The following is a 14,551-nucleotide window of genomic DNA, read 5'->3' as shown; positions in this document are numbered from 1 at the left end:
AAGAGATGAGCTCCAAGGTCCCTTCCAGCTTGAATATATTGTAATGCTATGAAAGATGCTATTTGATACACATTTGATATGGGAAAGCCAAGAGACCTTTCTAACTTTAGCAAGTCTGCTGTATATAAAAATAGCATGGCTGGAACAAATATAAAGTCAGAGACATCAGCTTCTCCCCTGAGCCCAGAGTCTAGCCTGTAAACCATCACAAATGACAAGAAAGCTTCAGATGATTTTGATGCCATCATACATCTTCCCAGGGATGAGTAGCAGTGGCTCATGGTCATTAACCAAAGGGCCGACATCATGTGGAGTCAGCGAGAATGGGATGCCCATTTTAAGCTACAGTCAACAAGGTTTGCTTTGAATATGGAGGAACTGATGATCAGTTTTAGGGATTGGGGGGAAAATATCTCTGTTGGAAAAAAAATAATCACAGAGTTCAACATCACTATTGATGTTCATAATGACAAAAATGCTCGACCTACTTTGAGTGACACAGAAGGTTCTGTATAGTGATGGGTCCCAGAGGAGTGTGGTTCTGGTTCTGTGACCTTGCATGAGACACCTCAACTTTCAGGGTTCTCCTCTATAAAGTTGGGGAGCTGGACTCTACCAGGGCTTCTTAATGTTTTTCTTTTTCTTTTTTGTCTCAGGCATTCTTGGGCAGTTTGGGGAAACTTAATGGACTCCTCCATAAAAGAAGGAAGAGAAAATTCAAAGAAAATTGAGTGATTTTTCCCACCCAAGTTCATAAGCCCCCTGATATCTAGTTTTGGAACTCTTTTCAAGGGTTCCTTATCTTTAAGGTCCTTTTGACCTTTAACATTGGAAGATTCTCCCTGCAAGGGCTCCAGCGTAGGCAAACCCATCCTGCATCTATCGCTTAATTCAACACTAAAGGAGATCTTGTGTATGTTTATGAGAGAAGGCAGGTCCCTGCTCTTGGAGCTTCAGGCAGAAATGTGTTTCCACCAGCTGAAGGCCGGAGCCCCTCTCTTCTGCCACATCCCCCTGCTAATCTGCTCTCCCCCAGAGACCCGGAGCTGCAGCATCCGTTCTGTCAAATGCCTGATGACAGCAAGCCCCCCTCTGTTAGAGACTGAGAAGGTCACTGTTTATACCCTGGGGTCTCTGGGTCTCAGAGGGTGAATTCCTTTAAAAAAACAAACAAACAAACTACCACTCCCTCTATTAGTGTGTGTCTGTGTGTGTCTCTGTGTGTGTTTGTGGACTTTTAGAGCTAGAGAACATCTAATTCTAAAATTCTCTCACTTCACATATATATATATATATATATATATATATATATATATATATATATATATAATATGTCAAATTGTTATACATATATAAATGTATATGTATATGCATATATATATATATATACACAGATACACAATATATAATATGTATATATCTGTGTGTGTATTTTAGAAATAGGGAACAAGTCCTCTAATTTCACATGCATATATATATATATATATATATATATACATATATATATATAATTTTTGTATGTATATACATGTATATGTATATCATATATATATATATATATATATATATACACACACACACACACACACCCATATATTACAGTAAGTATATATCTGTATGTGTGTGTGCCCAACAAGAGAGATGACAGGAATCAGGGAAATGAGCGGATGATTGCCTGAGACCTTGTCCAACCAGAAAGTTCACTTTCATGACTCCTCACAGGGAACTGATATAACGCTATTTCTTCAATGAATTTTAATTTCTGCAAGTGCTTTTCCCATTTTATCCATTTTTTTTTTGTTGTTGTTAATGGTCCAGTCTTTGAGAGGTGGCTGGCGCAGTTAATACAGCAAAATGGAGCTGGATTCAGGAAGACCCCGCTTCCAATTCAGCTTCAGAAACAGCAGCCGAGGAGCTGAAAGAGAATGTGTTTCCTGCTCTGCAAAATGGGGCCTCTAGGCCATGGAAGGTCATTTCTAGCTCAAAATCTGTGCTCTATTCCCTTCACTTATGGCTTCTCATCTGCTAACTTTCATTTGCCTTTTTTGAATTATCTGAGGCCATTTAAAAGTTTTATTTGCTAATTTTTCCTTAATTTTCGAGGCAATTATTAGTGATGCTATTATTTTAAAACAAGTTTTTAAAAGAATCTGCTGCTAATACAACCCCCTGCTGTGTCTCAATATGACTCATTGAGAAAGCTCGCCTGCTTTGTTCAGGATGCTGGGGGTACCTCGGGAGGAAGCTGCCATTTACTCCCTGTGTGATTCACGTCATCTCTCCAGGCCTTGGTTTCCTAGGATGGAATCTGACTGAGCTTCTGAGACTTAGGATCCCACATGGAGATCATAAAAGGAAGGGAGAAATTAAGTATTTACTAAGCACCTACTATGTGCCAGGTGCTCTGCTCAGTGTTGTACTGAGTAATCGTATTTGAGCCTCACATTGATCCTAGGAGGGATCTGGCGTACTTGACAAAATGCATGCAGACAGGGCACAGTGACATGTCCAGGGTCACCCAGCTCTCTGGTGTCTGAGACCACATTTGATTCAGGTTCCCTGGACTTTACGCCTCTGACTATGTCTGCTACCTCCCCCTCCAACCCCCACAACTGCCTTTGGCAGTGGGATGTAACCTTTAGGAGATGGTGTTGAAATCAAGAACTACTGGTTCAAGTCCAGCCTCTGACCCTTCATAGCCGTGTTATCCCAGGTGAGCCACGAATCTCTAAGACAGGAAGTGGGAGAAGCTCTCTGTCCACCAAAGTAGAGGCAAGGTCTCTTACCTGGCAGGTCCCTACACTAGTGAACACACAGGTCAACTCCATCTTTCCATAATACCAGCTTTGGATGGCCACAAACAATGTAAACCAGCAAGTGAACTCAACAGAGACCCAAGGTTGCCCTTGTCCTTCCCCTATCCCTGTTGTTTACTGCCCCCTGTGCATGACCTTGAAAGGTTCCTAGTCCCTGTGGCAAGAAGGAACAAGGCAATGGACCTTATCCAGGTCTGAGCTGGCTGAGGGCATCAGCATATGTCTGCTAAGGGACCTCCTACCTTACAAACGTGGAGCTCTTATTGTGGTAGATTCCCTTTCAGCTTCTAATAATCATAGACCTTGTGACCTGAACCTGTCTAGCTCCTTAGTACTTAGGCAAAGAGAACTGACCCCATCTGAAATTTAAAAAAAAAAATTAAAAAAAAATTAAAAAAAAAAAGGATTCTCCATATTTTAAAAAAGTGGTTATGCAAAAAGGTCCGGTTAAAACTATATTAAGGATTTCATTAACATTGAGCAATTTATTTTATTTCATTACAATCAACATTGACTGCTGAGTGGAAGTACTGTGCTGCCCTTTTGGGATTGATAACCTTTCAGCATCTGGTTCTACATTGAGATCAGCTCTGATTCTCTGGTTCCATACCAGACAATTGGAGAAGATACCAAGATATCAGGGAGCAGAGCAGAGAAGAAAGAGCAGAGAGCTGTGGAGGAAAGGGGCCTGGTTTGTAGCCCTGGCTCTGATACTTACTTACTACTACTACTACTACTACTACTACTACTACTACTACTACTACTACTACTATTACTACTACTACTACTATTACTACTACTACTATTACTACTATTACTACTACTACTATTACTACTACTACTACTACTATTACTACTACTACTACTACTATTACTACTACTACTACTATTACTACTACTACTATTACTACTACTACTACCTACTACTATTACTACTACTATTACTACTACTACTACTACTACACTACTACTACTACTACTACTACTACTACTCAGTTTATACATTTCACAAGGGTGTTATAAAAACAGCACTTCTTAGGTCTCAAAAAGCCCTGAAAATGGCTTATGGTGATAGCAGTGAGAGGATGACGATGATGACATCACTTTAGAAGCTCCCGTCTAATGCAGAGATAACTTAGACAGGACCAGAAGCAATTAGAATGAGAGCTGACCAGCCTTCCACTCTAATGATAACTCTATGTGTTTACTTTATAGGTCTCTCTCAAAGTACATATTGTCCCTTCCATTAGAATCTGATCTTTGCTTGCCGATTGGTTAATTTGATTTCCCAGTGGTGATCATTTCTTTCTAAGGAGATCAAAAAAGGCCTCTTGGAGGAAAGTGCTTCTGCATTGGGTTCTGAAGAGTAAATAAAACTTGTAGGAAACAATTAATAGAGAGAAGGCACTGGAAAGGCGTCATGCAAAAGACCAGATTTTTGTTGGGACTTAAAGGAAGCCAGGGAGGTCAGCAGGAAAAGAGAAGGGAGTAGGGGAGCTGAGCAACAATTTGGAAAGAACATCTCAAATTAGTCTCTAAAGGGGCAGAGATAACACAAGGTAAGACATTCTTCTACTCCAAACAATACAAAAGGTGAGAGAGAGAGAGAGAGAGAGAGAGAGAGAGAGAGAGAGAGAGAGAGAGAGAGAGAGAGAGAGAGAGAGAGAGAGAGAGAGAGAGAGAGAGAGATCTGTGACCTGGGGGTTGGAAGGGAGGCTGGTCCCAGAGGCCACCTGGATGAAACTCCATGACAGAAAGGAGGACAGCCATGTAGTAAAATCCATATGCAAAAGAAAGCTTAACTCAAACCTCTAAGCGTTAGCCCAGCCTCTATTTAAAGACCTCCAAAGAAAAGGAACTATCATTTGAACCATCACTCCATTCCAATTGTGAACAATTTTATTTTAGCAAATTGTTATTATCCTCCTTCTAAAATCAAACTTGCCTTGATCTGTTAGAAATTTATACTCACTGCTCTTGGTTCAGACTTCTGGGTCTAGATGGAATAAGTCCAAATCCCTACTTTTTATGACTGCCTTTCACTAGCATATCATCCTCAAACCTTCACTTTTCCAGGTTAAACACAGCTAATTCTTTTGACTGAATGTGAATCCTTGGTTGAATCCTTCAATGAATTTCATACGATACTGTTCTGGTGTTCTTACCATCTTAACTGCCTCCTTTTGAATACTCTCTGATGTTTTAACGTCCTTCTTGAACCTTGATGACAAGAACTGAATATCATATTTCAGGTAAGTTTTGATTTCCAGAATATAGTGGAATAATCATTTTCCTAGTAAAGGTATACCCCTTCTTAATGCAGCCCCGTGTGGAAGATGAATAATTGTAAAATGAATTAATATAGACTTCAGTGGAGAAAAAGAAAATACTGTGGAATAAAGCAATGAATAAATTGGACAGAAACTGTAATCAACTTTGGTGTTGCATGCATCTGTGTTTTCATTCTCAAGCAACAATAGATCCTACTGTGAATGATGAATATTAATAGCGACTGACAATTATATGGCTCTTTCAGGTTACAATCACATACGCCGTCTTATTGACCACAACAGCCCAGAGATGAGAAGTCTGTTTTATCACCCCCAATTTGCACATAAGTAAAGCTCAGAAGGGTTGTGATTTTCCCAAAGGCACAAATCTGTTTGATGGTTTTGCCAGAATAAGAAACAAGGTCTTCTCCATCTAAGTTCTGAGCTCTTTCCATTGCTTTGTGCTATCTTCCCTTCTGTTTGCTAGTCTTGAAATTTAGTACAATTAACAAGCCAGGGAATTTAGTTCGAATGGTTTTTTATTTATCTATCCCCATTCTCCTTGAAGCCTTTCGTGATCATGGCAATGAGACAATGTCTTTTCTGCTCCTTTGAACTTCGATGACATTACCATTACCACTGTCTAGACCCTTCGTTTGGCAGGTGTACACTAACAGATCGCGAGATATCTTGTAATAAATATGGTTAAATAAGATTCCTTTAGGATCATGGGGTTTTAGAATCAGAAGTCACTTACAGTTCAGCAACTTTTAACTCCCTCATTTTGCAGATGAGGAAACAGGACCAGAAGGGGAATACAGGATTTGCCCAAAGTCATATAAATTGCAGAGCCAGGAATGAATGAATGGTAGACATTAGTACTTGGGGGGGGGGGGAGGAGAGCAGAGAAATCCTGAAACAATCTAGTTCAAGCCCCTTAGATGGCTAACAAAGAAGGTGAGGCTCAGAAATTTTAAGTGCATTGTCCAAGATCACAAAGTGGGTCCTCCAACACTCAATGTCCTTTGAAACACTGTACTATTATTGCTACTTCTCCCATCTTACTTTCTTAAGTGAATTGTCAACTCCTTAAGGGTTCAGACTAAATCTTCTGTACCTCTGCTTCTCGGTGGTTAGATTCTAGCTAATCCTCAATAAATATATTACATGTGGGCTTCCAAAAGCAGAGATATGGGAGTAGGGGAGCAGAGCTCGCCCAACATCCCCCCCAACAACTTGGAAAGTGCATCTCAAATCAGACTCTAAGGGGGCAGAGATAACACAAGGTAAGACATTCTTCTGCCCCAAACAATACAGAAGGTCATAGAGAGAGATCTGTGACCTGGGGGTTGGAAGGGAGGCTGGTCCCAGAGGCCACCTGGATGAAACACCAGTGGTGGGACTGGATGGAGAGAAACAGCAGCAGCTTCAGGGGCTCCCACACAATGGTCAGAAAGCAGTCATTGGGATATTCCTGTTCTCTAGTACCAAATACAGGCCCAGACTCTGGCAACTTCACTGCCTACATCGAGAAGGAAGGAAGCCCAGAGAAACAGTATCACTTCAGGTCCCAGGAGATCAGGGACACAGAGTAAATTTCTAGTTCCAAGAGAAGAAAGGTCCTTCATGGGAAAGGACCAGAGTGCAGATCAAGAAAGCAGTGAATAAACCTCTCTCCCGGATATAACATCTTGGATCCACTGAAACCTTCCAAAATCTCAGAACTAGCTCTAACAGGGCAAAAAAGCCTCTCTCTTCCCTCATTCTGGGAACAGAGCCCAGCATTAACAAAAACTTCCAAATCAAGAAATAGGGTGGGAAAATAAGCAAACAAGAAGGACCTCACCATAAAACTATTAAAACTGAAAGAATCCACCCATCTCTATTGAAAGATAATATAAAATGAAAACTCCCAGGAATATTATAGCTAAACTCTAGAGCTCCTAAGTCAAAGGGATAGAAGCCATTCAAATATCATGGAGCCACAAGATTTAGAAGAGTGCTTGAAATAGTATGTCCCATAAGGCAAAAGATCTAACATTGCAATTAAGAATAACCTATCCATGCCTATCTACCCAGGTTACTTATACCTTCGGAATGTAATACTTAATGTGCAACAAGAAAATGGGATTTACACACATATATTGTATCTAGGTTATACTGTAACATATGTAAAATGTATGGGATTGCCTGTCATCAAGGGGAGGGAGTAGAGGGAGGAAGGGGATAATTTGGAAAAATGAATAAGGGATAATGTTAAAAAAAATTACTCATGCATATATACTGTCAAAAATTATAAATAAAATAACAAATGAAAAAAAAAGAATAACCTATCCAGAAAAACTGGATATAATTTTTTTTTACTTTTTTATATTTGAATATTTTTATTTTCCTCAGTTACAAAGAAAATAATTTTAACATTTGTTTTTAAAACTTTGAGTTCCAGATTCTCTCCCTTCCTCCCCAACCTCCCCCTCATTGAGAAGGCACATGTGAAATTATGCAAAACATTTCTATAAAGTCATGTCAGAAAAGAAAACACAGATCTCCTCACTCCCCCCAAAAAACTCAAGAAATGCATGCTTCAGTCTGTATTCAGACACAATCAGTTCTTTCTCTGGATATAGATAGCATTTTTCATCATGAGCCCTTCAGGGTAGTCTTGGATCACTGTACTGCTGAAAATAACAAAGCCATCCACAGCTGATATGAATATAATCTTTCCAAGAGAAATATAGATTTTTAAGAAACTAGAGGCTTTTCAAGCATTCCTGATGAAATGACCAGAGTTGAATAGAAAATTTGACTTTCAAAATGGCAAAGCATCTGCATTTTTTAAGGAAATAGTAAATGAATTACATGAATAAATAGACAGTAAAACTACACTAGTAGGGAACCTCAATATTCTGATAACAGAGCCAGATTAATCTAACAACAAAATAAATAAGAAAGAAGTCAAGAAGTTGAATGAAATCTTAGAAAATTTAGATAAAGTAGACCTGGGGAGGGAGAGGAGGGAAGCTGAAAGGGAATAGAAAGGAATAGAAGTATTTATCAGAGGTACACAGATTAGGACATTAAAAAAAAAATCTCACAACCAAATGCAGAAAAGCAAAAAAAAAAAAAAAAAGTAAATAGACCATAATGCAATAAAACTTAATAAAGGGCCATGGAAGCATAGATTAAAAGCTAGTTTGAAACTAAATAATCTGATGCTAAATAATGAGAGAATAAAAAACAAATCATAAAAAATCAATAATTTCATTAAAGAAAATTACAACAATTAGAAAACATTGAAAATCTATGGGATAGAGCTAATTTATTATTCAGGAGGGAAATTAATCTTTAAATGAGTATATCAATAAAATGGAGAAAAAGCAGATCAATTAATTAGACATGCAAATGAAAAAAATAGAAAAAAAAAAAAACAAATTAAAAATCCCTAATTAAATACCAGAATGCAAATCCTAAAAAAGGAGATGGTAATAAAACTGAAAGGTCAAAAGTTAAAAAAAATGAATTAGCAAATAAAACTAGGAGATAGTTTCATGGGGAAAAACAAACAATAAAATCCCTAAGAAATGAATGTTTTCAGAAGAAAACTTCAAACTATTAATAGCCACAATATAAAAATCTCTGAATCACGACTGATTAGAAAAATATAAGTTAAAACAGTTCTGATACTGCTTCACATTTATCAGACTGACTAGAGTGATAGAAAAGGAAAAGACAAATACGGAAGAGAAAGTGGAAAAAATGGGACACTAGTGTCTTGCTGGTAGAGTTGTGAACTAATCCAACCCATTCTAGAGGACACTATGGGATTATGTTCAAAGAGCTATCAAACTTGGAAACCTTTTGACTTAGAAATACCATTTATAAGTCTAAATCAAAAGAGACCAAAGAAAAGGGGATATATATATATATATATATATATATATATATATATATATATATATATATATATACATATATACACACATATACATACATATGTATATATACATATATATTTAGGGTAAAAAAATATATATATGTATATTCACACATATTTATATACACATATAGATACACACATATATACATACATATACACATATATAATATATGGATATATTACATAATATGTAATATATATATTCTATATAATCAGTTCTTTTAGTGGTATCAAAGAACTGGAAATTGAAAGAAAGTTCGCCACTTGAATCAGGGCTAAACAAGTTAAAGCATATGATTTTGAAGAAATACAATTGTGCTTTGAGAAATGATGAGCAGGATGAGGTGAACTTGCATGAACTAATGTGAAAAGAACCAGGAGAATACTGTACACAACAGCAACAATATTATAAGGATGATGATGTCTGAAAAATTTAGCTACCCTTATCAAGACAATTCAAAGAATCTGTGATGAAAAATATCCATCAGAGAGAGAGATCAGAATACGGACAGAACATATTTTAAACTTTATTTTAAGTCCTATTTTGTTTGTGTTTTCTTTTGCAACATAACTAATATAGAAATATATTTGCCATGACCTCACATGTATTACCTAAATCAAAGTGTTTGCTTTATTATTTAAAAAAAAAAAAGAGGAAAAAGGGCTGGAGGAGAGAATTTGGAAAGCACAATTTTAAAAAAATGATTGTTAAAATTTTTAATTAGGAAACATTTAATAAAATAAATTGAAATATCTTTTTTAAATACAAAACCATTAAATTGTTTATATTGGCCATTTGAAAATCTTTGGAAATGAGGGCAGGTTTTGCCTTTTTATTTAGCTCATTCTTATATTATTCCATCCTGACAAATGTAACTTATTTGTTATGTAACATTGTATTTTGGAATTCAAGGAAGCTTTTTAACATCTTCCCATTATGTTATTCTCATCCTTTTATGCTCTCAGCTGTCTCCTCCTCTGTATTGCTTGAAGGAAACAAAGACAAGAAATGGGAGAGAGATGGGAGAGAAATCAAGTGAACACTGTTAAGCGTTTTACCTTGAATGGCTTGTGGCACAAAGTGCTACAATGTCCCCTGCAGAAGGTGGAATGAGGCCTTGGCCACAAATCTGGTTTGTTCTGGGACGTGCTGTCCATTCTCTGGATTATCCAGATAGACACTTTTGCCCTGGACTTAGAAAACTGGAGAGCACTGAAGAGGAACTCGGTGCCAGAGGATTAAATAAGCTTCCCAAAATTAGTGGGGGGCAGGGCCTGGGCAAGAGCTGGGCTTTCTGAGTGCCCAGTTGCTTTCTACCTCACCACAGCTGGCTCCCAGAGCCAGAGGCTGAGGATTCAGAACTCCATCTTCAAGCACTCTTCTTCTGGTTCTGCTTCTGACCTGCCTCAGCCCTCCTGTGCCCCTTGACCATCCCTCAGTCCCCACAGCCTTTGGCTTCCTGCAGCCTTCTCCCTGGGGATCCACGTTTGTGCCCCCCCCCCACTATCCTCCACTTGGACTGGCCAGCTTTCTCTTTCTCTAGTTCCACTTCTGATTGACCGTGGGTGATTCCTTCCCACCTTTCGCTCCCCACCATTGGAGCACAAGGTCCCAGAGGACAGTTACTGTCTTTTCCTTTTTGCTTGGATTCCCAGAAGTTATTACAAGGCCTGGCTCACAGGAAAAGCTTCCTATGTGCTTCTGGCCTTGCCATGAGTGGGTGGATAACTAGGAACTGGCTACACTATTCATGTGAAGACCCTCCAAGAGTTAGAATAGATGCCTGAAGGGATCTAAGAAGCATTTCCTCAAAAGATTCATAAATCTCTAGTCATTCAGGATATACTGTGAAAGCAGAGACATGTTTCCTGCTTCCTTTCAAAATAATCTCACAGCGCATATATTTCATTTAATTTCCTTCATCATCATTGTCATCATCAGCACCAGAACATTAATAACTGCCATTTATAAAAGTGTTTTTGTTGGCCAAATCCCAAAATCTCCAATACAAAATTAGGGACTTAGTAGGAACTCCATAAATAGCTGATTGATTGATTGTTTGATAAGGAAGACAATGAAATAATGAGAAAGGAAGACAAGATAAGCCCTTCCTTTTCCCTCCCCCCACCTAATTTGATCATTAGCAAAGGGGTTCATATTTCAACAAATGTCTTTGTTGGGAAGATGAGTCATTATAAAAATAGACTTTATCTCTGTTCACGGGAATGCTCATTCTCAGCACGCACTCTGGAAAATCAGGGAGTTATCACAGAAAGATTTTTGGATTATGAGTGAAAAATACCTAGCCTGGCACTCAGGCCCCTTATGATCCCATTTGTAAAATATGTAAGATAGTTATAGTGATATTTGCATATTATTTACCTCCTAGGGTTGGCTATCATAAGGATAAAGCATGATCATGTACATGAAAGGCCTTTCACCCAAAGAAATGTTACTATTGGTATATTCCTAAATACAAATATGACCTTGATTAGGTATGCTAAGGGAACGGGGAGAGCTTATTGCAGCAACTTTATTGTCTTCCCAATCAAATAATCAATCAATCGACTATTTCTGGAGGCCTGCTAAGTTTCTAACTCTGTTCAACAATTTTGGCATATAGCCAAGAACTATAAAGTAGCAATTGCTTAAAATGATCTTTCTTCTGCTCTAGCTAGGAAGAGATGGATTCCTTCACAACAAAAAGTAGTATGTTTTTTAAGTGCAGATAGTAACGTAGATATATTTCGTAAGAATTTGGTAAAGGAGGGAGCATAGAAGTGAGAGTAACATGGGGGAGAATTCAAGCAGGTATTAGAATTTGAGAGAGCCCTTAACACAGGACTTCTTTACCTTTTAGTTATTTGTTTGGTTATTTAGTTAGTTATTAACTAACTAGTGAAGCTTGTAATTGTAATTGTAAATAATTGAAGGAAATACTAAATTTCAGATAAAGATCTGTACAATAAAATATTTTGTTTTGTTTTTCGTTTGCAGGGAATTCTCCGATCCCCTAAGACTACTCACGCATTCCCAATTTTAGATTGCCTTCTGCAATGGATGGGCAGAATTTGGATAGGTGGATAAATTACAGGAGAGTTTTAAGATCCTTTCCTTGAAGCCACACTCAGAGGTAGGTAATCCACGTATTATCATTCTCACTTCACAGATGAGGAAAGTAAAACTTGATCAAGTTAAATCATTTTCTGCAAAGTTACTAATTATTAGGCCCTAGACCCATCCCCAAACTCTCTACTACAAAATTAGTTCTCTGTTCATTGGACCCAACTGCTAAATATGTGACAGGGAGTTACGGGGAGTGTTGAGGAAGAGTCCCCAAATCTAGATCACTGTGGGTCACACTCAGCAGGCACTTGCAGCCTTCCATCACTGCTGATTATTCATAGAACAGAGAAAAAACAACAAATTATAATTCCAAGTCTAGCATTTTCTCTTATAAATTGACTACACTCAATTCAATTAGAAAATGAATGTTAATGTTACAGATATTAGATTTATATCATTTATGAACATTATAATATAAATCTAATATCTGTAACATTAACATTAACTACCAGAAAGTTAACATAGTTTCAAGGAATGAATAGTCAAATTCCGATTCTCAGTCAAGTTTGTGTTTAAAAAAATGGATTTGGGGTCCTAACTAGGTTCTGAATGTGTCTACACTGCCTACCAACCGTATGACCTTGTAACTCATTATATTTGAGTATTAATCCCCTTGTTGGTAGAATGAAAATAATACTTATACTATCTACTTTAGAGATTGTTCATTTCAGCCACTTTTTCTGAAGCATCTATTATCTGTAAATTGCAAAGAAGGTGCTAATTTTCAATGATGAAAGGACTTTTCTCACCTGGGAGTTACCCATATAGATAAAATCACAAGTCTAGTTCCTACCTCTTTTGCATAATGGAAGTGTGGTGTAATGGATAGCAAGCTTGTCATAGAGTCAAGTCCTGCCTCTGAAATGTATATTGGTTGTGTGAACCTAGTCAAATCATCTAGAGCTAGGAAATGCTCTGAAATTTTAAGATGCTCAGCAGCTATCGAGCTGCATCATTTGAGGGACTTTCCTCGACAATATATTTGAGGACAATTTAGCAAAAAAAACAAAACAAAGGCTTTTTTTAGGCAAAAGCAATATAAAGATAATTGACATTATCCTCCCCCCCCCCTGCCCCTGCCATACAACTTATAATCTAGCAAAGGGAATTTAACTCAGAAAAGAAAATATTCAAAATTTTACCATAATTATAATGCTGAATAGAATAGAATGGAAACATGGGATGATAAAAATAGAGGAAATATCATTTTCTGACTGTGAGGGTCAAAGAAGCATACATACAAAGAAGCTTTGTAACTCTAAAGCACCTTAAAAATAGTAGATATGATTATTACTATGATTACGATGATTATTAAGATAGATACTTAGTATCTGTGGGTAAGTCACTGTATCCCTCTGACACAAAAGCAAAATGATTTTATGTGACTTTTGGGACAAAGTCTCACATCCTTGTCTTGATTTTACATCTGGACTTAGAACAAAGCTTTGAATGGAAATATCATCAAGGCTATCTTTTAATGTATTCCCTTTAAATCCTTTTAGTATGATGGAAATGATAGAAGATATGAAGTCAGAAGATTTAGCTATGAATACTGCTTCTACTACCTTAATATGTGACTGTTATGTGTTTGTTTCTTGCTTTATTTTTTTTCCATACTACTGTCATTTTTAGCATAATGGATCAGGCTACATATGAGCAAATATTTCTCCAATTATTATTTAGGTCTGTATTTCAGTGAACACTATTCTACAATTCTATTACTATACTTCTTGTGTGTATCTTGGTAGATAGACTACAATATAATTTTATTTATTTATTTATTCATTCTAGAATTCCTAATTCTCTCTCTCCCTCCCGACCACATCCACTGAAAGGACAAGCAAGATAATCTCAACAATACATGTGAGATGGCACAAATCATATTTCTATATTAGCCATATTTCCCAAAAAGTAAGTAAAATAAAGTATTATTTGACTTTAAACAAGTCACTTAACCACTCTGAGATAAATATCCTCACCTGTAAAATTAGACAGTTAAATGTGATCACTTGTAAGTTTATTTTCAACTCTAAATCCCGCAAATTTTGGTTGAACAGAGGTCAGGACTTCAGGGAAGATGATAAAAATGTTCAAGGAAACATGAGTAATGTGTTAATAAGGACAAAGGTACATTGTTTTCAAATGTATATATGCATGAGTTGGAGAGATTTTATTTTTGGTACAAAAAAAGGCCTTACTTTCCATGGCGTTGGGAAGAAGTCAATCATTTCCTCTCGGACAATAAGGTTACCGGACTAATTAGAAAATGAAAAGAGTTAAGTGAATTAAAACAATACTTGACCTTCAACTGCATCAAATCAGTAGATGTGTTTGCAGATATAAATATGACTCTTATGGCAAAATTGTTTTCTCTTTGGTTGGTCATATTAATAGAAAACTT

At 37.1% G+C, this 14,551-nt stretch overlaps 2 long non-coding RNA genes across 2 annotated transcripts in view; one reads left to right on the top strand and one right to left on the bottom strand.

Annotated features, from left to right (window-relative positions):
• Positions 1–14,551, bottom strand: part of LOC141547666 (uncharacterized) — a 519,112-nt gene that overhangs the window by 54,230 nt on the left and 450,331 nt on the right. The gene's annotated exons all lie outside the window — the stretch shown is intronic.
• LOC141547894 (uncharacterized) lies at positions 4,303–5,580 on the top strand. The gene is made up of 3 exons (XR_012483657.1): positions 4,303–4,375; positions 4,893–5,068; positions 5,353–5,580. It is a non-coding gene; the product is annotated as an uncharacterized LOC141547894 (long non-coding RNA).

This window comes from Sminthopsis crassicaudata, chromosome 6 (assembly GCF_048593235.1).
Source record: "Sminthopsis crassicaudata isolate SCR6 chromosome 6, ASM4859323v1, whole genome shotgun sequence".
Classification (NCBI taxonomy): domain Eukaryota; kingdom Metazoa; phylum Chordata; class Mammalia; order Dasyuromorphia; family Dasyuridae; genus Sminthopsis; species Sminthopsis crassicaudata.
This window is presented reverse-complemented; position numbering and strand designations above follow the sequence as displayed.